This window comes from Camelus bactrianus, chromosome 5 (genome assembly GCF_048773025.1).
Source record: "Camelus bactrianus isolate YW-2024 breed Bactrian camel chromosome 5, ASM4877302v1, whole genome shotgun sequence".
NCBI classification, from domain to species: domain Eukaryota; kingdom Metazoa; phylum Chordata; class Mammalia; order Artiodactyla; family Camelidae; genus Camelus; species Camelus bactrianus.
The window spans coordinates 27,636,244-27,660,952 of record NC_133543.1 but is presented as its reverse complement, the minus strand read 5'-3'; positions in this window follow the sequence as shown (position 1 = coordinate 27,660,952).

Sequence of the window (24,709 nt, the reverse complement as noted above, 5' to 3'; positions counted from 1 at the left end):
TCACCTACCGACTTAGCAAAAATTAAAAAGCATGTTCAGAATTAAAAGTGTGATAAGAAGGCTATATTTTCATATTTTACAACTGGCAATATAATATCAGCAATATAGCAGTGTAAGAGTAAGTATTAAAAATACAAATGAAAGTGCCGAGATTCTTTGTCACAGTAACTCCCATTTTGGGATGTCTGTCCTTAGCTAGTTACTTGACACATGTGGAAAAGAAAAAAAAAGTTTAAAAAAAAGTATATTGTTGCATAATTATTTATAATGGCAACATTTTGGAATAACTTAGATGCCCAGCAGTGGAAATATGGATAATAACCTTGGTACACCAATCCATTGGATGTTATGGGATCTTGTAAAAATATATTTCTCAATAATTTATAATATGTAAATATTTTTGCTTCAATGACAAATGAAAAAAAACAGGATACAAAATCATAGGGAGAAAGCATAATCACAAATATGCAATATGAAAAGCTATGCCAGGAATAAAAGGACTAGGGGAAAAAAATCACCAAAAGATCAACATTTAGATAGCTAATTGATCAAACAATCAGTATGTCATTTTCTTTTTCTAACTTTTCTTCCCAAATTTCTATGACAAACAGCATTCATATTCTTTAAAGAATGAGTGCAGCATTTCTCACCTTACCTCCTTGATTATTATAAAATCGCACAGCCTCCAAGAAGACATCATTTCGGCAAATGGAAAGAGATCATTTTCTCTAATCATTTCACCAGGAGGGAAAAAAAAAAAACCCAAATGAAGATATCAGGGCACTTAACCCAATGGGAAATAGAGTCTCTCCCTCCATATTGGGTCTAAACTGAAAAGTGGCCTTTTAATACTGAAGTATGAAGTCATTCTTCATACTTCAGAAACTCCAGGCATTTGTTAAAAGTTCAAAGGCCCTGAGGAGTAGGAGACAGATGAGCTTTAAATCATCAAACACTATTTCATAGGCTGATAGCAAATCATAAATGATTGTGAAGTCTGAATTTTTTGCTGCTTTATAGACCTTGGCTGTAATTTGAGCAGAACTTAGATGAGTTTCTTCTGAAAGTTCAGACTCTAAACTGTTTATGAACATGCTCCAATTCAATTCGAGAAGCATTTATTAGATAGCATGAAAACATTTTGTAAACCTGACATGCTAGAGAGAGGTGAGGAATGTATTATAAACCCGCCCTGTGGGTGCAGTTCTGCCCAAGCCACCAAGGCAGGCAGGGGTCGGCCAGAGAGACAGGAGTGTCCCTGATGGCATCGTGTCCCCATAACCCAGTGCAACCAAGAGATGGCAGTGAGGTGTTTTCTTCCCTCTGTGAAGGGGGAGTAGAAACAGCCTAAGCTTAACACATTGTGACGTTAGTTGTAAAAGGCAATTCATTTGGCCATATCCCAAAAGAAAGTGATATTCTCTGCTTAAAGAAGAGAAGAAATTGAGTCCCATGTTTTGACAACAAGGATTAAAGCTTTACTTGTTTTCTCAGGCATCTGAAAATGAAGTAAATTTACACTTTTTGCAATTCGCCATCTCATTTTTCTGATGAAAAATTATGGGTTAAGTTATAACACACAGGCTCTTGGCAGGCAATGCTCCAGGTCTTAAGTAGGCATGTAATTGCTACCCCTATCAATGTCTGAGTGTGTGCTGGGGTTAACTGTGGCTCCAGCGGCCGCTGTCCATAGTGACAGAGTCTCATTCCTTCTCGCAGAGCAGAGCTGATGCTATACATCTTACACTCAAGACCCTATAGAATATGTGGGGCCAGAACAAAATAAAAATGTGGGGCTCCTTGTTTAAACAGCTATAAGAATTTCAAGATGGCAAGAAAAGCATTGAACCAAGCATGGAGCCCTTCTCAGGGTGAGGCCTATTTGGATCAGGGTCCTGTGTGACTGCACAGGCCACATACCCATGAAGTTGGCCTTGATGACAACTATCCTTCAGGCTTGCATCCCATAATTCTCCTTCTCTGAATCCTCTAATAAGACTCTCCATCTATAACCACACCCTAGGCTGGTCCTGGGCACGTTTGTAACAAGTGCCTTCTGTTTCCTGCTGTCTACTTTTGCCCACCTTCCCATGACTCCCAGAAGCCGGCTATTCTCTACTATTACGAGATTGCTCAGAGTCTTTCGTCGTGACATCCCACACAGGCCAGACTTTTTAGAGAAGATCCCTACTTAGACAGTATAACCTTTTGTCTCTAAAACTTGGCCAGACTGAATTCCATTTATTCACATTAGAAAAAATAAAGTTGACAATGCCAATGGAGGTGTCTCCCGGAATATATGCATTTACCCAAGATCCCAGAATGTACAAAACTTACTGTGAGTTGACCAAGATGGCAGAATTGCCAGTTCTCCCAAAGGTCAACTGAGAAGATTCTTGGGAATAAAGACTTCGATTACAGCAAATAGCACCCCCTGTCTATAGCCATGAATAACCACATCTAACCATGCCACTGTTCTTGTTTTTCTGGTTTGTTTTTGGTTTTTTTTTTCCGTTGTTGTTTTTTAATCTTAAATGGCCTTCTCCTGCAGGTACAAACAAGGACCTCAACAGAGAAACACTTTCACTGTCACCATATAACAAAATGATGAACCACCTTATTTTAAAGATGATTTATTCCAAGAGAACTGAATTGTGTAAATGGTCCAGCACCTATTTTTCACACTACTCATTACAAGATTATATTCCGGATTATTTATCACGTCTATATGATATATATATCATATAGACGTGATATATATATACACATATATATATAACCACATCTAAACATGCCACTGTTCTTGTTTTTCTGTTTTTTGTTGTTTTTGTTTAATCTTAAATGGTCTTCTGCTGCAAATACAAACAAGGACCTCAACAGACAGGCAGAAAATACTGATATACTCTTACTGTGTCTACTATAATCAGCCATGGCTCTTCTGCCTAGCACGCCATCACCTTCGGATCTCCAAAAATGATCTAATCTTACAACTAGTGTCTGTTTTCATCAATCAATGCCCATCCCATGCTTACTGTTAAATATTTTGAATATAATTTCTGGACCAATAAGAATAACAGCCAAGATGGAAGGGTAGGGCTGTGATAAGGAAAGCTAAGATCTGTATGTAGGGTCAGCTGATACAGCCTTAAGGGAGCGTAAATGTGGTCTGACTGTCTAGACAGAGCTGAAAGGAATCCTACATAAAAATACTATTAACTAAAGGTAAATTTTCTTTGCAATTGGTATTAGAGAAGAGACTCTTAGAGACAAGTGAGAAATATAAAATAAGGAGGGAGCTGAGTAGCTCTGGAAATAAAAAAGACCTGAATCCAAAATATGTTACACTCAGATTGTGGGGAATCGAAGTTTACCAGCTCAATTTTAGAGATGAACTCCAAATTTAATTATCCTCTCTCAGTTACAATTCATTGATTACATGAAGTGCTCTGCCTTTCTGTCTTAATTAGAAAGGCTGCTTAATTTAATTTGGGCCTGCTGACCAAAAGACTCCTGACGGGTGTTTAGACTCACAATGCACAGTGACAACTAGGTTATGGGGATTTTCTCTAGAGCATTACAGGATGAATTCATTAGAAAGGACTCAAAACATGTCAGTAAACAAGAATTTCTGAATCACAACTAATTTCAGAATTTACATAAAATATCTCAGAAGATTTGCAAGCTCAAATTTACATTTCATAATTAACGCTAGAGCAGAGGTTGGAAAGCAGATATCACTAGGAGGCCTCATTCCTGTGACATAAACATTTAGAAAGAAGTTCAGGCCTCAGGTGATCCCAGAACAAAAAGCCTTAAATACTTTGCTGTCTCACTGGCTGACCCCAACCCTGTCACCTCCAACTGCACTAGTCACTCATTCTCATACCCAACACAGAGGCCCTCCACAAATATGGAGAAATATGGAGCCTGAGACACCCTAAGGCGTTGTTTCCAAGTGGTGCTCCAGTGAGCGTTAGGAAGTGTGAGATACTCAGGGTGCTTGCAGAGGGACCAGAGGTGCCCACGGGAGAGGGCTCCAGGCCCCAGCCCCTACTGCACGTAGCCCTGCTCTCCCTGTATTAATTTTTTTATATATATAAAAACGTTTTACAAAATATTTAAGTGAAATAAAACAGATTCTATAGTTTAAAAAAAAAAATTTGCAGACGACTACTATAAAACGGCCCCGATTATAGCTGGAAAAGATTACAAGTATGTGTCATTTTAAGACACCTGAAAATAAGTAAGTTGGATGAATTGAGAATTCATAAATTGATAATGCATGGTAGTTTAGACCTAAATCATGATCACACTGATCTTTTTACCACGTGTGAGGAAAAAATAGGTCAGCAAGGAAAAAAACAGGGCTCAAGAGGGAAGGTTTAAGAGAGGAACCCAATTTCAGCCTAACTCTGCATTCCGTTTAGTACTTACAAGTGATTCTGATTAAAGCAAGTGAGATGAGCTCTTATTTATTGTTAGTAAAGAGTCATTTTTCAATAGTTGGTTTGCATAAATTAAATGATGTTTCAATATGTCTAATATAGGATAATTTCTTAAATTGCTGAGAGTAGTCTTTCAATTTAATCTGAATTAGTTATACCCAAGTATGAGCTAAATTAGATACTAGAAAAAATATATAGCTAACTATAACATAATCATACAGGCAAAATCAAAACTACCTGAAACTAGTGGCCATAATGTGTCAAGAAGCCCTAAATTGAGGGATGGGAAAGAGAATACTTTATCATAAAAATATTTGTTTTATTTGGAAAATATCTGTTGAGTAGGATTGAGAGTAAAATTAAACCCAACAAGAGGTTACCAAAACAGCCTCACTTAGATCTCAGAAGGAAGGGATGAAAGAGTTAACTGATTACCAAGATTCCCCCCAAATTAGTCTTCAATCAACAAATGTGACTGACTGACCATCTTGGCATCCATTTCCATTAAAAAAAAATTGGAGGAAGGGTATAGCTCAGTGGTAGAGTGCGTGCTTAGCATGCACAAGGTCCTGGATTCAATACCCAGTACCTCCATTGAAGTGAATAAACCCAATTACTTCCCCTACAAAATAAATAAATAAAAAATAATAATTAAAAAAAAAACAGCAACGAAGTTAAACTATATGGACTTAAGGTTTCAGACTGCTTGAGGATGGAGATGGTTACCCTTTCCTTCAAAGCAGTTTTCTTTAACATTGAGTTAAGAAGGTGTCACCTGCAAAGAACATTTTGTGTAGGAAAAATCACACTTAAATTTATTCTTATAGGATGATTTCAACTCCTTAAAAGCAATTCCTTAAATGTGAACCTAAATCTGATCATAACAAATGACCTGGCAGAATAAACAAGCCAGAGAGAAACATATGCAATGATACTAGCGAGATGCAGGAGCGAAATGCACACTATGGGGAATGTTGTTGAACCCGAATTTTTCACCAAATAAACTGCAAGGAAAAACAAAGCGGGAGGGGACCCTGTAGATTAAAAGAGATTTATGAAACAGCAATGAATTACAATGTACATTTCTTATTTGGATCCTCATTCAGAAAACCTGGGCGAAATTTAGACAATGGGAAAATCTAAACACAGATTGCTTAAAGATCCTTAAATTTTAGAGATACATACTAAAATACTTATAAAATTGATAAGATTTCATAAATTTGCTTCAAAATAATCTTGGGAAAATAATGCATATTGCTACACATGAAACGAGATTGGTCAAGAGTTAACAATTGTTGACACTGAGTGATGAGTACATGGGGGTTTCTTATGTTAACTCTTTACTTTTCTGTTTATTTGAAGCTTCCCATGTCAAAAGTTAAAAATAAAAAATCAAATAACAAAAATATGTAAAACTAAAGTGACTGAAATTTGCATGCAGCAGCAGGTTTCGCATGCCTTATAAACAGTGGAACCAGTCTTACTGTCTGGATTTCACTGGTCAGCTGTGCGTCAGCTTCGAATTCTGTGACATGTAAAAATGGGACATGGAAAACTGTCACCAGATCTGGATCTTCCCGTCAGTGAAGTCGAAGGTATGTTACAGATAGACATACAAGCTTCCTGAGAGTCCTCTGAACTGGGCTGCCAAGGGGACCCACTATCTTCGTCAGCATCCCCAGACTCATTCTAGGATTTAGCTCACTTTTCTCCCTTGTTCAAGCTGTCACCCTCTAGTCATTCAAATTCTCTGTGGACAGTTTTCTAGCCCAATCAATGTTTAAATTTGGTGAGGAAGATAAGCCTAAAGGACACCATAAAAGTACACTTAAAAGCTTCAAAAGTAGGTACAACTGAACATGCTTCCCAATATCTATTTTTCTTTCTTCCTTCCCAACAGGATTTCAATGTGCATAATTTAAAATCCTCAGCTTTCCAGACTCTCTCATAAGAGGGTTCGTCATATGACATAGTCCTGGCCAGTGAAAGTTAAATGAAAGATTTGGAAAGGAGATTCTGGCAATACTCTTTCAAAAACGACACACTCATTTCATTCTTTCCTTTCTAGTTTTCCTCTATGGACTGCAGACCAATAATGACACCTAGGGTTGCAACTGCTGTATTGTAACCAGGGGAACAAAAGCCACATGTAAAGATGACAGAGCAGGAACAGAAAAGGAGCCTTGTTCATTAAACATCTGACCAGCCTCGAAGTGCCGTCCCTCATTGTCCTTACGATATGAGATCCCTATTTTATTAAGCCTCTGCCATGAGATTTCTTCTCTATAGAGCAAAAAGAAATCCCCAGCTGACGTATCAGGCTATGGTATGTCCAAAATGTGAAAATTATGACCTTTATTAATAAATTCCCAGGGAAAAATTCAAGGTCTAAAAATTAAACCTATGTTGTTTTGTAAGTATTAATCAGAGACAACTAAAGCAAAAATGTTATCCTCAAAATTTCTCACTTTGCTTGATCTCAGTTAGAAAGTCTTTAATCAAATGCTTGGGCATTACAGACATCTCTTCTACCATTAATAGTCTATGTGCCTGTGACTCAGTTTAACACTCTCTTACTGAGGACACACTACATCCCCACCTTTTATGTGTTCTGGAAGAAAGAATAGATGTGCAATGTAAGCTTCCAATATGAGACACTCACATTTTCATTGGAGAGAGAAACATACAAATGTTCTGATTTAAAATAGTGTATTGTAGCATCCTGTTAGCCACACTCTAAGTACTATAAAAGGCCAGAATAAAGTAGCGCACTGCTAGCCTATATTCTGCCTTTGAACAAATTAAAAAACTGTGCCCTCACACAGACCATCTTACTGCTGTTCAATATATATCACATAAATGTACGAAATATGTGGTGTAACTAGCACCCTGAGAGGTATGCAGTGCACAGCCTGCACAGGGATCTGCCCACCCTGGAATAAGGAGAAATCACCGTGGGCTCAAGAAGCCAGAGATGTCACAGACAGGAACGGTTTTGAATGGAGTCCTCAACACAATCGTGAGGCAAAACAGAGGAAGAGTTAGCTTCTGCGTCTTACAGATTTCAGATTACGTTTTCATCGTTTTACCAGAGTATCTACCCACAGAAAACAGTAAGCGATGCCTCTAACCTGGATCCCTGCATCTTGAGAAGTCTGCGAAGGTAAAGAACTTTTTAATCTTGCTATTAGAAACCCACAGATGTCTAATCTTCCAGGCCATGAAAGAATTCACTCATAGAGTGACAGTAAACTGCATTTCAGAAGAGCTTTTTATGGTCTCGAGAATCACACATTTGCAGGGGAATGAACCTAGGCAGGGGAAGCGGAGCAGTGACCACGCGGCCTGTGATACCCCACGTGCAGCTGTGAGCATCAGCACCGCCACGTTGAGTCTGCAGGACTCCTGCCTGAGACACCCAAGCCAGGGCTTTTATTTGAAAAAATATATATTTTTTTATTTGAAAAATATATATATATATCTTTTAATCCCCTCCTGAACAAGACAAAGCAGAGGGACTTGATTTAATGACTCTTTCCAGGTAAAATGCTTCTTTGAGGGCGCTGGAAAATACTTTCTGGATAGCTCTGTGGTTCCTTTTGTATTAAAAATGGGAATGATCTCATGCTTGGGTGGGATCAGGTGGAAATTCACTTCTAGGTAGCTGAAGCCAAGTGTACTCAGCTTGACAGCGCATCCAATCACACAAGAATTTTTCAAAGCAAAAGGCCACCTCACTCCTTTCATCCCTAAATGGAACCAAGAATCTGTCATTTTTAGTAAGTTCCCAACATGAGTCAAATGTTAGTCAGTGCCACCACTGGACTGACAGAGTAACATTTTAAAAAGTAAACCACATGACCCTCCTGGTTCACATTTATTTTTCTACAGGGCAGTGTTTCCCAAGCTTTCTTGGGTCACAACACTCAGTGAAAATAATCATATTTATAAAGCACACTGGGTAAGTGAGTGAGATGTTCACAGCCAAAGGCAAAAGATCTGGGGTGTCTTGACACCGCAGTCTCTGACCAGCCCACCAAAGGATGAGGAAATCGAGACCCTAGCTTATCCATACCCCATTCAAAGAAGAGGAGAGAATGTCATGGCACATATTCATAACTTAGCTAAAGAAATGAACCAAGACTTGGTGTCTAATGAGTTTTCCTTTCCTCCTCGATCCCAGAAGTGGCTTTAGTCCTTCTTAAGCAGTAAGAAAAAAATTTTTGTACCTAATATTGCTCTGCCTACACTATGATGTATAGAAAATATCTAAGTTCCATTTCCTCTGGCTTGGTTTTTAGTGTATAAACTCCAGCTCCCAACAAAACTTGGCTATTAAAGATCAAAAGCATGAATTTTAGACTGTTATCTAGCTATGGACTTTAAAACTTGAAAAACTCTCCTCTGAAACTCAAAGACTGAGGAGACTGCTTTGTTCTGGGTGGAATCCGCCTTCCACTTCCCTTGACAATACATTTCAGCTTCAAGGCAAATGCCTGAAGATAGAATACAGTGGGGAGCTGTATTATATATTGCATTATTTATTCATTCACTAGAGGAAGAGGTGCTATTTCAATAGGATAGAAAGCCACAAGCACAATGAACCTTGATACAAACCAGACAGTTACACATACTTTAGGAAACAAAAATGCAAAGGGTTTTAGGAGGTCTTTAATTAAAGTGAATCTCCTAAGAAAAAAGTCAGGAAATATTTGGGGAGTTGTTAACCTGATATTTACTTGAAATATTTCTTGTTAGTACATTATTTTTCATTTCAGTAACTCGTTTCATACACACAAGACACAGCAATGCTTTCCTAAAGCCCTAATTCTAATTTTCTGCCTTTTCTTTTTTTTTTTTTTTTTTTTGAGTCTCTGAAGCTGAAGTGAGTCTCCTGTAGGCAGCATACACTCATTGAGTCTTGCTTTTTCATCTATTCAGCCATTCTATACCTTTGGATTGGAAAATCTGGTTCATTTACATTTAAAATAGTTATTGATAGGTATGGACTTACCACTGTCATCTTGTTAATTGTTTTCTGGCTGTTTTGTAATTCCTTTGTTCCCTCTTTCTCTCTTGCTGTCCTTCTCTGTGAATTGATGATTTTCCATAGTGACATATTTTGATTTCTTTCTCTGTATCTTGTCTGTATCTACTATAGGTTTTTATTTTGCAGTTATCCCAGGCTTCCTTAAAACATCATTTATCTATATCTATATCTATATCTATATCTATATCTATATCTATATCTATATCTATATCTATATCTATATCTTCGGGGTCTCCTCACAGGTGTAATGCCTGGCTGTGGAGACAGTAAAGGGAGTCAGGCCAGGGGTGTGCAGGTGCATAACTGGAGGCACTAGCTGCAGGGTAGCCCAATGGTACAGGCCAATGACTGAAGATGGGGCCAAGGCTGCACCCACAAGCAGCTGTCATCATGCACTTCCATGGCCTCACAGTCTCAACACTAGCAGGCACACAGCAGTAGAGGCCAGTGATTGGAATCAGGCCAGCAGCGCACAGGTGCATAGCTGGAAGGTTTAGCCCCAAACCCACACACAGCGGTGAACGTCAGCCACAGGGGTCTAAGCTGGCTTCTAGCACTCATGCAGCTGCAGAGGCCTAAGCTGGCTGCCTATGCAGATCCCAGCGCGGATGGAGGTAGAGAAGTGGAGTGGGGAGAGAATCAGGTAGCTGGTATCTGTGAATGCAAATACTTGTGGGGTGAAAACTGATGAAATCCACAGGGAGTCCACAGTGGTTGTGCCAGACATTGGTATCTTCAGTAGCAAAAGCTGCCAGGGTCCTCTGCAGAGCAAGTCACCCAAAACCAGAGTTGCTTCTGCTGTGTGCCTAATACTGGTAGTCCTCACTCCTCTTTCTTGCCCCCAGCTGTCTCTGTATGTCTCATCTTTGCTGGTTTCTGGGCAGTCTGAAACAGGTCTTTCATAAGGTTCCCTAAAAGGCTGGGGAAGCTGGTCACTCACCTACTCTCCCTTTCCAGTCAAACGGAACTCCTTCTAGTTGGAGGGTTCCCCCTTGGTGCCAGTCTGGGGTATGGGACGATGCAGGCAAAATGAAGCTGCTCTTCCTTCCCTCTTTATGTGGTTATACTTAGGTTTGTTGTACTACTGTACTGCTGAAGTTTATGAAGTGGAAGCCAGAGCTCTCACTGAGCTGTCTAATTTTTTATCTTCGTGCGGGGCTGGAGGCTGGGGTTTGCTTTTGCCATCTTGGTGATGTCACTCCTGTTTCTGTTGGTTCTTGTTCACATTGCCTTGTTTTCTTATACTCTTGGTTATCTGATGGCTTGCTGATTACTTCTCTTAGACAATTATTTGTGAAGGTCTTCTGGGACCAGCATTTACTTTGTCCTTTGGCCAAAAGATATCGTGCCTGCTTCTGCCAGGTGCCTAAGATCTCTACTAGAAGTTGCTTTCTCAATCCACGTTCATGGGCAGAAGTTCCTTGACCAACTCCAGCAACATAACCTACGGCTACAGAATCCTAGAGGTGATTTTTCCTTTGTTTTTATTCTGCTCAACTCAAAGCAGGGTATTTTAACTTGAAGTTCAAAGTTTGGGATCAGGTAATGGTGACACTTCCCAGATTTAGCATTCATAAATAAAAGATACAGTCAAGTTTGAACTTCACATTAATAATCAATCATTTCTTACACAGATGTAAACCTCAAATATTACATGGAGCATAATTATACTAAAGAAAAACTTTGCACTATTTAGCCAAAATTAAAATTTAACTGGATGCACTGTATTCTATCTGACAATCCTAGCTGCCCTTGGGCAATCCTCAGGCCTTGGCTATCCTCCCTCTTGCCCCACAAGGCTGCAGATAAAACCTTCACGTGCAGCATGGACAGATGCCCCCAAGACAAATGGCTTTGGGGCTTACATATTTGATTCAGGTTATCTTTCCAAAACCACTGTGGCAGCTACCCACTATCTTCCTAGCTTGTCCATGTTGTCTAGAGAAAGGGGTTTTGTTTGTGTTGGTGATGGTAGTGGCTTTAACTCAACATTTTTGTTTTTAGTGTTTAAACAGGAGTTTTGACCTGAATAACCTAGTCGGAATTCTCCAGGAAGCTGGGAGAACCACTGCCAGTCCCCAGGAGCTGAAGACTGCGTCTTCTCAGCAGCGTGCAGCACGACTGCATATGAAGTGTCTGAAGAGGGAGCAGCTCTGCAACAGGCAGATCTTCACCGGGCAGATATTTCCCACACGTTAAGCTCTAGGAAATTGAACACGTAAAACGGGAGCTTTCATCCCAGCTGGAATTAATTACTCCTGCCTCAGGGCTCTCAAGGCAATTTGTAACTCTAAAATGGCACCAAACCTTTCCCCGGGTTGTAGATCTGTGTACACACGTCTGCCTTTCCCTTTCGAGTGAAAGCTTCTTGACGGCGTGGGTTTGTGTTCTCGTCTTCTGAGCCCAAACAGCCCTCAGTATGGGGATGGCTAATATGCTTTCAGCGCTCAAAAGACTTACGTTAAATTATACTGAACGAAAGGGAAACTAGTAGAGATTTCATCCAAAACCAAAAGTAATATACTTTCTAATATTAGAAATATAGAGAGATGCAAACAGGCAAAGCCAGGCTGGAGACAGTCCTTATATGTGTCTAGGAAGGGTGTCAGAGCTGCTCCCTGCCATTAACACCTCGTTTTGAATCAATATGTCTGTGGCCCAGCTGGGGACAGAACCCTGGAGGAATGACACACAGCACAGAGATGCACTAATGGGGGCAGAGTAAGGGCTATGTCTGAAGCCTGTGGACCTCATGGCCTGTTAGGGTACCACAGTGTGGGAGCCTAGAAAGCCACGGACTGCCAGAGTGGGAGGCGTTAGGAAGCAGGATGGAGCAGCATCCATGACTGTACAGAATTTGGAAACAGGAACTTGAGAGAAAAACCGTTTCTACTTTCAGCTGCACCTCGATTGTGTAACCATCCTCCAGCCAACTGCCTGTGTAGCACTGGCTGAGTAAGGGCAGGAGAGGAAATGGTGAGAAGGGCAGAGGTCTCGGGAAGCTATATACAAACCTCCTTCAGCTTATCTCCTCATGAGAAGAAATTTGGGTCCTGGGGAGCTGTTTGATAAGTCATCCCTTATCAAATAAATCCCTCTGCACTGACAGCTCTCTCCCCGTTCTATATCCCTGCCCCGGTCAGGGGGACTGGAATGAAGCTCTGGCTCCAAGGCTCAGAGCCCTTTAGAACAACAAAGTGGAAGAGAGGATTGGTGTCATTAAAGGGCATTAGGGGCAGGGCCCAGAACAGAGCAACCCATCATGAGCTGGTGTATCATCCTGCAAGGGGGCAGGGAAGGCGGGTGGACACTATAGAAGCCCAGACGGAAGAAAGCAGGTAGTGTTGGCTGAAAGGTTTCCTTTTGGGAAAAAGTACAAACACACTGTTCTGTGGTTGTTACGTGTCTGGCCAGTGTTCTATGTACGATCAGATGACAAGTGTACTCCTCTGCCTCTGTGATGGTTAACTTTATGTGTCAACCTGGCTGAGCCACTGGGTGCCCAGATGTTTGGGTCAAAGTTATTCTGGGCATTTCTCTGAGGGCATTTTTGGAGGAGATTAACATTTAAATCAGTGGGCTCTGAGGAAAGGCGATTGCCTGCCATACTGTGGGTGGGTCTCATCCTATCAGTTGAAGGCTTGAACAGAACAAAAAGACCAGCCTCCCTGCAGCAAGAGAGAATTCTCCAGTAGGTGGCCTTTAGACCTCACCCATATCATGGGCTCCACTGCAGACTGCCTCCAGGCTCACACCGCAACATCAGTTTTCCTGGGTCTCTAGCCTGCCAGCCTGCCCTGCAGATTCCAGACTTGCCAGCTTCCATAACTGAATACAGGAGTGAGCAAATTTCTTACAGTAAATCTGTCTATATATACACGTCCTATTGGTTCTGTTCCTCTGGAGAACCCTAATAGAGAAAGGATGTTTACAGAGGATGAGGAGATGCCTTATGAGCAACCAGGATGAAACTGGCCCTACCATGCACCCAAAAGAGCAGTCACATGTAATATTTTAAAATAACTTTTATACCTAATTTCTCTACTTCCTGCAAGGTATGACCCCTAAGTCCTGTCATAATATCTATTTTGCACCTACTGCTATGTACAAATTGATGAGTTCATTAAACACATAACGTCTACTTCAAGGGGATCCAGTCTCCTGTCAAGATCGACTCTGTAAGATTTTCACAAAATTTTTTGTAAAAACACCCAGAAACATTGCCAAGCTTTACCACTGGAGGAGGAAAGCAGTTTTACAAATAGACTGTCCTTTGTCTAGCTTCTCTATGTGACTTATGGTCCTTAAAAAACAAAACAAAAGAACCCACTATTTTCAGAAATTTTGCTCAGGTGGGATGGTTGGTGCCCCACCCTCATTACTGGCTACATCTGTAAGAAACAGGAAGTGGTGGGGGGTGCGGACGGTGGGGGGCGGGGGCTTGTCCTTTAATAAGCCTGACACAGAGACCTTGCGGTTCACGCCCAAACCTCAAAAATCCCTAATTTTAAATCTTTTATATATTAGAGAGAGGAAAACAGTCTTTCTTTATCTTACCTATACCAAACTTTATGAAGGACTCTGAACCCAAAATGTGTACAGAAGTGAACCAACTGACATGGAAAGAACAGAAGTCAAGATACAGACACTGGTCCATGCAAAGGCATGGCCTGTAAAGCCCAGGGAAGTGACAGAGGCAGGGGGCTACTACAGTAGTATTATTTCATAACTAGTTCTATGGGGTTATATACGTATATTTAATGATCATCCTGATTCTGGATGCCCTGGGAACTCTGGGACCAATCTGTTCAGCACACACAGTGTGGTGTCGCAGTTAGGAGCACAGGCTCTGGTGTTGGACCACTGGGTTTGAATCCTGAGTCTGCCACTTACTGGATCTCTACAGATAAGTTACTTAGCTTCGCTAAGCCTCAGTTTCCTGTTTTCAGAGGAAGGAATAATAAAATACATGCTTCACAGGATTGCTGTAAGGACGAGACAAAGCAACTCATTTGAAGCGCTTAGGACTTAGAAATGCTCAATAAAGGATATTCATTATTAGAATTATTATTATCCCCAGAGTGTTCATGTAAATCAATAGTCTTTGAGCAAAGCTTTGGACAGACAATAAGCTAAGGAGGTAGGAACCCTGCATGTAGTGACTGTGAAATGAAAACAAAGATCTGCCTAGCATTCCATGCAAACAAAACAAAACAAAACAAAACCCTTGTGAACTATTTTGTGATGGCTGCTCTACAGAACCTGGTCCACATGCGCACAGCTGCAGGCTTTGCTTCAGTAGGGGTCATGCAAATCCAGAGTACTGCTGGCTTCAACTTCAAATAAGTCAGATAAATAAACTCCTGACCAAACAGGAGCCAGTTTCAGCTGGATATGTTGTATAAATTGATTTTTCAAAGCTGGTCTGAGTCATTGCTTCATACTTTCTTTATTGAGCTTTTTACAACTATAGAAATCTTTCCTGTTGTGATAACTTGTATTAATATTTCAGTTGTTACTAAACACTTATTTTTCTCCAGTTTAAACTTGTGGTGCCTATTTGAAAATGAAACACTACATACCTGTGTGATAATGCAAATAAAAGACAATAGAGTGGGCTTGATTCGTACCACCTGAGAGAACTGAGTTACCACAGTTTTCAAAAGGCCTCCCCCTGCCAGAACCAAGCTCCAGTGGGAGGTAACACTTGTATTTGCTTTTTCTGCTTTGTTGGATTTCCAAGACACTCTTCTGTTCCCTATCTTCATTCTTCACTGAGTGGAAAAAAATTAACCTAATAATTTATCGTTCTTTTCTAGGTCATGTCTTCTGTTCGCCAGCATATGAATAAGTTCAAGTTTTGCCACGTAGAAGAGAAAAGATTTCAAAAAAAGATTCCGTTCTAGAGTTGCTCATGGCACGCTGAACATGAGCTGCCTCTCTGCTATTTGTGATGTGTACGAATTACTATTTGAAAACTATTGCTATTGGTAGCAACAAAGATTCTGGGCCCGCCAGGGTCAAGTCCAGCTATGAAAAACTGTTGACAACATCTCAGTGCAGGGGAAGGTCATTCGCTATTTCCTCACCTTCCTGAGAAGGAGACTCATCCTTCAGCCTGAACTTGGCCTTAGGGGGAGAAACCACAGAAAAGGAACCTCTCCTTCTGGACCGTACGTAAAGAGGGAAGACGTCTTAGAGGCAGATCTCAGCTGCAGGATGTTAAGATGGCAATCTTCATGAAGCAGTATTCTGAAGGTGAGAAAGCATAAACCAAGGAAAGGTATCCCGGAAAGTGTCCTGTCCCTCTTTAGAGACCCTGTGTTGAGGTCATTATAGTTTTTCATGGTATTTCATGAGACTTGCTAAAAAGTTTCAGCCACACTCAACTTTCAAAGGCAAGATAAAGGGACAAACGTTTTACCTTGTGTCAAAGAAGGGTCAATGTGTCCTGGGATCCAAAAATCTGTGGTGAAGGTGGTTGTGTGGACAGCAGTGGTGCTAATGGTGGTGATGGTTTTATTTAAAATAAAGGAAACCATCTCGGGAGAAAAGAATGTGATGAGGTGGTTCATGAGTCCTCCCCCCTCCCCAAGGGGATCTCTCTGAGTTCAATTTTACAGGCATTTTGTTTGTTTGTTTTGGTTTTACATTTTTAAACATGCAGAACTGTTAATCAACTGTTAAACTGGAACCATATCTCAGTTCACATTCTTTTCCTGTTCATAGAGATAGAATTGACATACAGCACTATCTAAGGTTAAGGTGTACAGCATAGTGATTTGACTTACAAACATTAGGAAATGATTACCACAATAAGTTTAGTTAACTTCCATCATCTCATATGTATGCAAAAAAGGAAAAAGAAAAAATATTTTTCTCCTTTATTTTCCATGTTTATCTCTTAAAGCATTTAAAAAACATAACATCTATTGTATGAAGTAGCTTTTTACATGTGTGTTTTCGTTTAAAATAATACTGCAATTAATTCATGAGCACACAAAATGAAATATAAAAATTATCCTTTCTAACTAGAAATAGAAGACAAATAGAAAGTTTTCTGAGAAAAAACTTTGCCTAACATCATATTTAATGGAGAAATGCTAAATGCTTTCCCCTCTAGTATCAGGAATAAAAACAATGCTTGTTCTTACTTTTATTCAGCATTGCACTAGAGGGTCTGGTCAGCAGAATAAAAGAGTTAAAAGAAGGAAAAGATATAAGATTGGAAAGGAAAAAGTAAAACTACCTTTACTCTCAGACATGATAATGCATGAAAAATATTCTAAGAAATCTTCAAAAGCTACTAGACCTAATAACCTTTAACAAGGTTGCAGGCGAAAAGGTCAAAAAGCAAAGATATACATATACAAGGTATATACAAAGTGCAATTCGTATATACTACAATATATGAAACCCTTGAACTTAAAATTAAATCAATAATTCAATTTATAGTGGCGTCCAAAGACATGAACATTTTAGGGATAAATTTAACAAGTATGTGAAAACTACTGAAATGACATAGGTTTAAAAAGTTTAAAGATCTAAATAAACAGAGAGATATACTGTTTTCATGGATTGTAAGAGTCTGTATTGCTAAAATATCAATTTAGTCCCAATCAAAAGCTTATCAGATATTTCTGCACACATTGATAAGCCAATTCCAAAATTAATTGAAAATGCAAAGGACCTGGAATAGTCAAAACAATTTTTTAAAAGGAAGTACAAAGTTGAAGGACTTACACTTCTAATTTCAAGTCCTACTTTAATGCTACAGTAATCAAGACAGTGTTGTACTGATGTAAGAGTAGACATACAGAAAAGAATCTAGAATCCAGAAACAGATCTACCCTTTTATTTTTCACAAACCACCAATGGAAAAAGGAATGTCTTCGATAAATGATGTTGGAACAACTAGAAAAAAATAACCTCAATTTTTACCTCACTCTACACAAAATTAATTCCACTTGATAATTTATGACAGATCTACATACAACAATTAAGATTATAAAATTTCTAGATGGAAATGTCATAATCTTGGGGTAGATACAAATAACAAAGTATATTAGAAAAATTACATATTGGATTTGATCAAAATCAGAAACATTTACTCTTGTAAAGATACCATTAAAAAAAGCCAAATCATAGACAGTAAGAAAATTTTCATAGCACATATCTGAGAAAGAACTTGTGTCTAACATACATGAAAAAATCTGCCATCTCTATTAGCAGACAACTTACATAAACACACAAAAAGACTCCAACTGGTGTTTCACAAAGAAAGAAATCTGAGTAGCCAATAAGGACCTGAAAAGACGCTCATCATTCATCAGGAAAATGCAAAACTTAACTATAATAAGCTCTCACTTTATAAGAACAGCTGAAATTAGAAAGACTGACCATACCAAATGTTGACAAAGATATGAAGCAGCTGGAACTCTTAAGCTTTGCTGGTAGGGATGTGAAATGGTCCAACCAGTATGAGAAACAGCTTGGCAGTTTCTTTAACAGTGACACATATATCTCCCATATGATCTAGCCATTCTACTTTTAGTATTCACCCAAGAGAAATGAAAGTATGTGTCCCACAGAGACTTGCACAAAAATGTTTCTAGCAGCTTTATTCACAACACCCCCAAACTGAATGCAACCCAAATGTCTATCAGCAAGTGAGTGGATAAATAAAAGGTGTCATATGCACATTCAATGGTGTAATATTCAGCAACAAGAAGGACCACAAATACCTGCAACAGGACTAAATCTCAAAATCCCCATGTAGAGTGAAAGAAACCAGGCTCAAAAGAGCATTTACTGTTATATTTACTTCAAACTCTAGAAGAGACAAATCTAATTTGTGATGGAAGGCAGGTCAATAGTTGCTTAGGAGCCACAATGTGAAGGGAGTTGCCTGGGATGGGGCAAAAGAATCGTGGTAATCAAAAAAGTCTGTTATTTTGATCACAGTGGTGTTTATATGGGTATAAACCTGTATCAGAACTCATTAAACTATACACTTTAATAGAGTGAACTGGACTTTATGTAAATTTTACCTCAATAGTCAGTAATAATAAACTCCACTGAAACATACATGTCAAAACTGAGCCCTCAAGATGTTTCTACCTTCTCTCCCATGCCATTTCCCTTCTTCCAGGCGGCCTGTCCACAACACCTATAACTAAGAATGCACTGGCATCTTGCTGTTGGAGCCAATGAGGGCTGTATACAAAAACTAAACATCATAAAGAGAGGAAAAAATCAGTCTATCATGAAAATAATTTAAATTTTTGGATGTGAGTTGATTACCATAAGCATTATTTAAACATTCACTTAATTTAACTGTAATTTCTTTCTCTTTATTCAGTTGTGGAAACACCTCTTCAGAGCTTCTCCATACACAAAATGATGCAAAGCAACCAAAAAATAAAAGGGCATGATATAAGCAGTAAATAGATGTTTAATTTTTATTTTAAAAAAATCAAATGCCTGAGTGCTTTCAAAGATAGTCTTATATCATAAATGCTGGGAATAAATATACAGAAGGACTGGACAGCCTGGTGGACTAACATGAGCTCAGCCATATGATTCTCATGCCTCTCAGGAATTCAGGCACTACAAAGAGGAAAGCAAAGGTCCCTATCACCTTGCCCACCCTCGCCCGCAACTTACATACCAAGTGTGACCCCTTAGGACTTTTTTATGCTTTCAAAGCAGCATCAGCAGTTCAGAGTGATGCAACCAAACCTTATTTGAAATTTAAAACAAAATAAAACCAAAAAACCCTGAGCACAGTTTGCAGCTATTTCTTCTGATTCCCAGCCTAGGGCTCAGATTGTACATCAAGGCACAGACACTGGGAAGAAGGTCGGTGGAAATGTTTGCTAGGACAGGATGTAAGGACCACTGTTGGGGTTCCCACTGTCTGGGAGATAAAATTTTACATCCAATAAATTGGAAGAAGTAGCAAACATGAAAAAATAACTTTAAAATGCTAGCTCTCCTCTTGCTTTTTGCAGAAGTATGTTTAATCTAGAAAATTATGGTTCAAATATTCTTTTCCAATCAGCTTTCACTCCCTAGCCCTAATTTGCTAGCATATGAAAAATGCTGTTGTTGGAGTGGTTAAGGGTCACAAAAATAGAAAAAATTGGAGACCAAGAAGGATCTACAACACTGGCTGCAAATAAGGAGAAAGTATATATGGTGGTAGTATGACCAGGCTTTCAAAAATGAGCCCCTTGCTCCGATTTGGGTACCAATTCAAGATTGCCCTGCCCTCTCCCCTTTGAGCAATGTTGCGGGCCTGTTGACATTACTGATCCTCCACGCATGTATACGCACCACACACACACACACACACACACACACACACACACACACACACACACACACACACACACACACACACACCAGGCGATGTTTTTGCCCTTATTCCCTCACTAACCTAAAGACCAAAAGCAGCAACCTGCAGAAGTACATTCAGAAGCCACTGAATGTTTCCTACAGGAAATTAACCCCCAAATGAATCACCAATATATTCATTTATTTAACATATTTTCAAGGATCTGTTAGATTCTTTACTGGCCTCGTGTCCAAATATTTTTCAGCACCTCAAGAATGCTTTTAGCCCTTGGTTATGCAATGTCCCAGGATGTTTAAAATGTATGGAGTTACGAATTTCAGCATGAATATAAAATCTACTGTAAGGATGAAGAAACGAGAGAAGAGGAGGAAAGGAAAAAAAGAAAATATATCAAAAGGTAGGCACTGTCCACTTCCCGAGCTCAGGCGTTGGGTAACATTTAGGCAAGGAGCTCTTTCGGAAATGTGTCCCTGGAGAGCGTCACTGACCACAGAACACAGACTTTGAAGGATCTTTCCTTCCTGCCTGTCTCACTTCCTTCCGTCCTCCCTCTCCGCTCTTTTTTCTGTCATCTTTTGAAAATTTAAATCACACATAAATGTCAATTTATTCACATGTGTAAGACACTTATGTTTATTTTGCACTTATCTATATATTCCTTTCTAATGTTTCTCTGCCATTTCACTTGCCTTCTGGATTTCCTCTCCATCTCTTACAAGTACTTGAAGGAAAGAGTCGATAAACTTTTTGTCAATCTCTTCCCTTTTCCACCTGCTTCACAGTCCATTTAACAAATATATGTAGAATATTGCAAACGATTCTGCTCAGGGCTGGTTCTCAGTAAATTATTATTCTTTAAGTGAATGGTATTAAATAAGCCAAGCAGAATTAAACTTATCATATGAAGTTGTGTGAATGTATTTCAAAGATTGCATTAAAAAGAAACAATCATTTTTCAAATGACACTGAATTGTCTAAACATAGATATACATTTATCGTATCTTCTAAAGTTGGCTCCACAAGGAGAGCCTTTTTCTAATCCTGTCTAATAACTAAATATTCACAGGATTAATTTAGGAGATTCAGTGTACTGCATTACCAGTTAAATGACAACCCCTTGATACACACATCACTCATTGATCACATTAAAATCCTGAGACTAAATCTGAATTACCTGTAATTTTGAGAACTTCAAAAATATTCATGTATTCTACACTTGAAGCTTTCAAGTCCTGAGAAGATCAAAGAAATGTGTTCAACTGTGGAAACCTTCTTAAGAGATTTCTAAGACTCCACATATCACACACATTTCACATATAAGACAAGCTTTAGGAGAATTTAGGCCACAGTGGTATAAATGTCAGATTCACTTGCTTATAACATAAATAATGCAAATATTCTTCTATAAACCGCCGTGATCAAATTCTACTTTTCGATGAAATACAGAAGCAGATGGCCCATTCAGGGTGATTAAAGCTAAGTAAAGTATTTTAATATGACTAATTTAGGGAAAGAAGGAAGGCGGGAAGGTCGAAATTTGAGGAGGAGAGAGGTTCCATTTAAATCACAGCATTAGAATAGCTGGTGATAATCCAGTTCAACAAAACTAACTTCTTCAGATGGGGAACCTGAGGCCAAGAATTTAGAAGTAGCTTGACACTTTCCTTATGTTTCTGTTTCCTATTAGAATGCCACCTGTCTTATTAAGTATATGTTACAACAACCTAAGAAACAATCAACCTGTTATCTACTAGCTTTAAAGCAAAAGGAGAATCTTCATCTGACCAGAATTCCAAGTTAAGATACTTCCATTCTTGTGAAAAAAAGACAAAAAACCTGGGTATATTTAATAAATAAGGCAAAATAATGAGCCTACACTCAATCTCTAGACCGCTAATGAGCCTAAAAGTGGGAAACTGGTATATTTATCCAAATAAGTTAAATGGAAACCCCGTATACAGGCTGAATGCTTCCTCATGCAGGAACTCGAGGAGTTCAGGGTGAAATAATGGAAAATAAATAGGCTTTGGAATTTTTTTAAAATAATAATAATAACTGAATTTAGATGCCTCACCTAATCCCTAATGGTGGTGACACCAAGCAACGAACATGACTAACCTGACCTCAGTTTCTCTCATCCTTAAAATGAGTATAATAATGTCACTGTTATGCGGTTGCAAGAGATTAACACATTTAAGAGGGCAGTACAGAGTCTGGCATGTAAAGGTCCTCAATCAACTTTACGTATCACCGTTACTTTTATTATTATCGTCTTTGTGGTATCATTGTTAACCACGATACTATTGATTCCCCAGAAAAATCACCTCGCTCAGGGCCTGAGCCTCAGCTTTGCAGGAGATACTAAAGCTTAATTGTTTGATACTATCCAAACGAACAAGTGATTTATTTAAATATTAAAAAACGATTATTTTAATTTAAAATGGAAATTGGCTATATAGAGACGGCACCACTATACTTAAGAGACCAAATTATATATCAAGGCCTGTGTGATGGCCAGTACAAAAGGAGATGAAAAATAGTAATAAGAGCAAATGTCAATTGGGTGTTTACTTAGGTGTAGAGCAGTTTTCTCATATAGTCTCATTTGATCCAATATAAACCCTGTGAACTAGGTACCACCATTACCTCCATTTCACAGATGAGATAAACTGAGGCACAGAGATTCAGTGTCTTGCTCAAGTGCACAGATCAAGCAAGTGATGGAACCAGAATTGAATGTAAGTCTTCCTTCCACCACTGACCTTTATACAATTCTACCTTCCTAGACCCTAGGATCTATTTCCAGTAGATAAGATACCCTGATAAAAATATTCTCCACATGTACGAGTGTGAAGATAAACCATAACAGAAAGCAGAGAGACTCAAAATTATGGTGGGTCTTCAAAGTTATTTTACTTCTCAGTCATGTAAATTCCAGGGAGGTGGCCCAGGGCTGATAAGTCAGTCCCATGGCCATCAGGGAGGCGGGCCCCTTCTCCTTTGTTGCTACACGTACATTTTTTATGTAAAAGCACTACACCTTCCCCTACGTGTTCCTTCCAGGTAATAGTACAAGATGGCAGATCCAGCTCACACTGTCACGCCTGCATTTCTGCACATTCTGTATGCCTCTGTGTGTGTGTGGTGAGAGGGAGAGAGAGACTGGGATTTATTATACAGAAGTGGCCCGTGAACAAAGGAGGCTGACAAGTCCCATGATCTGCTTTCCACTGAAGACCCAGGAGAATGGATGTGCACATCCCGTCCAAGCCCAAAGGCCTGAGAACCAGGATTGCCGATGGCTTAAGTTCCAGTCTGAGTGCAGAAGACGAGTGTTTCAACTCAAAAACTGGCAGGGAGAGAGTTCTCCCTAACTTGGCCTTTTGCTCTATCCAGGCCTCCAAAGGACTGGATGAGGCTCCCCCTCCTGGGGGAAGGCAATCACCTTTAGCCAGTCTACAAGTTCAAACGTTAACCTCCTCCAGACACACCCTCACAGACACCCAGAATAACGGCCCCGCCAAGCTGACAGGACTGGAGAGAGCTCAGGGACAAAAGCTAAAAGTAGAGGTCTTGATGAGGGAACCGTTAGCGTTGGCTAAGCCGTTGGAAGAGACCAAACCCCGATCGCTTAAACTGCATTGGGGAATCGAGTACCCAGTGAACTGGGACTTCATAGACAGCCATCTTGTAACATTTAGGGTAAATGGCATTATTTTCTTCCTTAAAAAAAAAAAATCAAAATGAGTGAACAAACAAAAAATGCTCTGAAACACTATTCTACTCCTCCTGCACCATTTTTGTTTTTCTTGTTCTCTTAGGCAACGTCTTCAGCACAAATTCATAAAAATCATAGCCTAACCCACTCTTGACTTTGAACTTCGAAGCAGTCAAGCTATCTGGTGTCCCTGAAGCTCTGGATACCCAGAGACTAACACCACGTCACTAAGATCAAGTGTGTTACCTGCAGGGGATTTCAAGGGTTAAAATGTGATGGCTGTTCAAGTGGCAAGTTTATTTAGAGAGTAACTCCATTTTACTTTTCCTGCCAGAGAGTCAGACGACCACCCAGCCAGCTCACTTCAATAAGTACCTATAATCTAATGGAAAACCAGACAAGTATCAGGGCGGGATTTTGAAAAAAGCCGCAGGCTTTCCGGGCCTTGCCGTACACAAGGTTTCAAATGTCCACATCACGCTATTCAGAAGCAGAAGTAAACATTGCTCTGCAAGAATCAACGTACTTCCAGTTCTGGGATGGCGGTACACTCAGAAGCAGAATGAGAAGGCACGCAGACTGATCCTGATCAGCATCCTTGAAACTAAGACCTGGGGAGGTCCCCAGGCAGAGCCCTGCTGCCCTGACTAGCAAGACACAAGTCTTCTAGAAGAAGGATAAAGCTTTTGGCAGTGGGTCAACCTGAGTCTGATAAAGATGGCTAACAGCACAGGTTTTAACCTGAAATTGTGTCTTTTTGGTGCGCTGTGGATGGATTCTCAGAAAGCCTCTGAATACTGCTTCACACAGCAGCTCGTCCTCAAATGGTGAAGATTCTCCATGACAGATGATGGATCCGGGGGAGAATGGCACCACACACAAGCGAAGGAACCAGTCATTCTTGCTGGAAGCTGACAACAACCTGACACTGACGTAGCAACTGAGGCTGAGACACCGTTTTACTGAGCATGGGGGAGAGGATCTGCTGAACGACCCTGAAAACCAAATTATCCAGGTAACAGGATGCTTTGGTTTACTGGACATTTGATTATCTGAAAGCCTTTGATATTTCAACCTTTATTGGAATTCTTTGAACTTGGAAGAATCAACTTCCCATCTTAGCACAGATTTCAGGA